This window comes from Nicotiana tabacum, chromosome 24 (genome assembly GCF_000715075.1).
Source record: "Nicotiana tabacum cultivar K326 chromosome 24, ASM71507v2, whole genome shotgun sequence".
NCBI classification, from domain to species: Eukaryota; Viridiplantae; Streptophyta; class Magnoliopsida; order Solanales; family Solanaceae; genus Nicotiana; species Nicotiana tabacum.
In genome coordinates, this window is record NC_134103.1 from 13496109 (window position 1) to 13499132 (window position 3024).

Below are 3024 nucleotides of genomic sequence, written 5' to 3' on the forward strand. Positions count from 1 at the left end.
CAGAGAGTTCTTAAGCGGTCATGCAAAAAATAACTACTACTGCAACCGGGATAATGCAGAGCCCTCAAAGATAGGAGAAGATCCTCCTCCACTAATGATCAACTTGATTTTGGGGAGGGGGGGGGGAGGGAACGATATTAATGGTATAACTTTTTCAGCAGCAAAAAAGATAAAGGTATCGGTGACTCATAGCAAGAGGCTCCGGAAAGTTACCGAGGACGATATCACCTTCACAGAAAAGAATGCCGAGGGACTCCTACTAGCGCACAACGATGCCCTGGTAATTTCTCTTAATGTTTTAGATATTAAAATTAAACGTATTTTGGTTGACCCAAGAAGTTCAACCAATATCATTCAATGGAGAGTTTTAGAGCAAGCCAAGCTAACCGGAAACATCATTCCGATAAAAAAGTTCCTTGCCGGGTTCAACTTAGCAAGTGTGACAACTCGAGGGGAGATCCTGCTTCCCACAAACGCTAAAGGGGTCATGAAGTGTACCTTATTTGAAGTAGTAGACGGTGACATAGGCTACAACATTATTCTTGGCAAACCATGGCTACACGAGATGAAGGATGTGTCGTCAACATATCATCAACTCCTAAAATCCCCAACCCCGGAGGGAATTAAACAGATAAGAGGAGATCAACCGGCGGCAAGGAAGATGAACGCGATATCGATTTCCAGTAGTAAAGGGAAGGAAGATGTGGCATAGCAATTACAATAACCGACGCCCGTTCCTGAATCAAACGAAGTCGACGAAGAGGAGGAGCCGTCGAAATCCTATCAGGTACTAAGATATTCCTAGGTACCCGAAGAAACGAACGCAACTAATCCAGGGCAGAAGAACTCGAACAAGTCACATTGTTTGAGAAGTTCTTACAGAGGAAGTTCCACTTGGGGACAAGGTTAAATCGAATCGTTTGTCTATAAACTACGTCATAAATTCAACTGTACCATTTTACGAGTAAACATAAATGACTGATAATTCAATGTTAAAGTTGCAACCTTGCATTCTAGAGGAACAAATTACATACTCTCAATTTTCCCCACCCTAAACGTTGGCCCCTCCAAAAGAATATAGTAACAATATTCATAAAAAAAACATATAAGATCTAAAATGGAAGATAAATAAGATTTTCTGGTCATGATCCAACCATGTAATGCAATTTCATTGTCATTTATTTTTTCTAAGTAAACATCATCAAATTAAATATAAACCTCATCCGCCAATGAGGCATTCTTTATTTTTAATAACTACGAGAACTCTTGCAAGGTTCATACTTGCCACCAAGACCGCCACCTTAACCTTTATGAATGGTGGAATATGTCTCGAGAGCTAAACATACACAAAACCCATCAACACAAGTTGGAAGCCCAGATTCACATGGCTGACGACAATCTGCTTTATTTTGACAGTCACACTCTTCTGCTTTCACCACATCTGAAAGTTACAAAACTCGTTAGCATCTAGTATAGTCATAATTTTTTGGACGACATAGTTACATATATAACCGACATATAACAACTAAAAGTGTAACAAACCAAATTAAAAGCTGGTGGATTCAGTTGCGGTGTAACTAAGTATACACACATATTCTAATTTCATACCTATACATACATGGTTTGCAAATTGAAAGCATTAGGTGCCATCATCAAAATATGCTAATGTTACAACTTTATTATGTCCATAAGTGACTGAATATGAGAAAGATTAAGAGACAAAGAGATAGGGTGAGCACGAGGGAAGGAAAAAGATACCTTTATGAATGGTGGAATATGTCTCGAGAGCTAAACATACACAAAACCCATCAACACAAGTTGGAAGACCAGATTCACATGTATTATTACAATCTCCTTTGCACTGACATTGTGCTGTCACCACATCTGAAGATCACAAAACTCGTTAGCGTATAGCATAGACATAAAATTTTGGAGGATTTAGGTACATAAATTAAGGACATGTGACAACTAAAAGGTGCTTCTCATGCTAAAACAACCATGTGTGTGTGAGAGAGAGATTGAGTGATTGAAAAAGTTTGAGATTGACCTTGTGAAATGATAAAGAAGGCGACTACCAAAAATAGAGACAACAAAGTCTTTGCCATCTTGTATAGAAGAATGTGTTTTGAGTTTAGAGTATCTTCCACATTATATAATATAACGCCATTCCAAATTAGGAATAGTTTTTAATTTCAAATCTTGAACTTTGGTTAGCGTATCAAAGAAATATTTCCGTCTATGGAGGGTTAGTCAAAGAAAAATGTCTAGTACTTGCAACATTACAATATATATCAAGATTTGATATGATGTATTAGACGAAACAATCTTCTTATGAATCTCCTGCAAGGCAACTTATATTTTGCTTTCATTTTATGTGAGTAATAACAGTTTATCGGGACTCTCCAAAAAAAAAAAAAAAAAACAGTCATATCGTATTCTTCAAAAATAATATAATTTTGGATAATTAGGCATGAATACGATAATATTGTTGGAGAGTCAAGCAAGGAAGGGTTTCTCCACTTGTACAAATAGAGCATAGAGCAAAGAATATAGTCTCTGGGATGATAGTAGATTAAAAACTTATTCTCACATAAATTACGGTAAGAATAAGTATTAATTAATTGAAAATAATAATAAATAGCATTGAGTTTTGACGGAGTTTTCCGTCGATAACATATTTTTATATTTTATTATTACTCCCTCCATTCACTTTTACTTGTCCACTATTGACTTTGTACACTCCTTAAGAAATAATAAATAAAGTGCATAATTTACCATGATACTCACATTAATTGATGTATAGTCTTAATGGATTTGGAAAATGATTTGAAATGAGTAGTTAATGCTAAGGGCAAAACAAAAAATATAAATTATTTTTCTCTTGATATGCGAAAAGTAACAAGTAAAAATAAAAATTTATTTTTAGAATACTTGATAACTGTTGAATTATGGGTCGTGGGTCGCTCCATGTGGATTGACCCGATCCAGTTAGGAGAGATAAGTAAGAGAGGTTAAGAAAAGTTA

At 35.8% G+C, this 3024-nt stretch overlaps 1 long non-coding RNA gene across 1 annotated transcript; it reads right to left on the reverse strand.

The window, feature by feature from the left end:
* Positions 1–1168: 1168 nt before the first annotated feature.
* Positions 1169–2106, reverse strand: LOC107808451 (uncharacterized). Its single transcript, XR_001653137.1, has 3 exons — positions 2048–2106; positions 1759–1884; positions 1169–1441 (listed from the first exon to the last, which is right to left on the reverse strand). It is a non-coding gene; the product is annotated as an uncharacterized LOC107808451 (long non-coding RNA).
* Between the last annotated feature and the right edge of the window lie 918 nt (positions 2107–3024).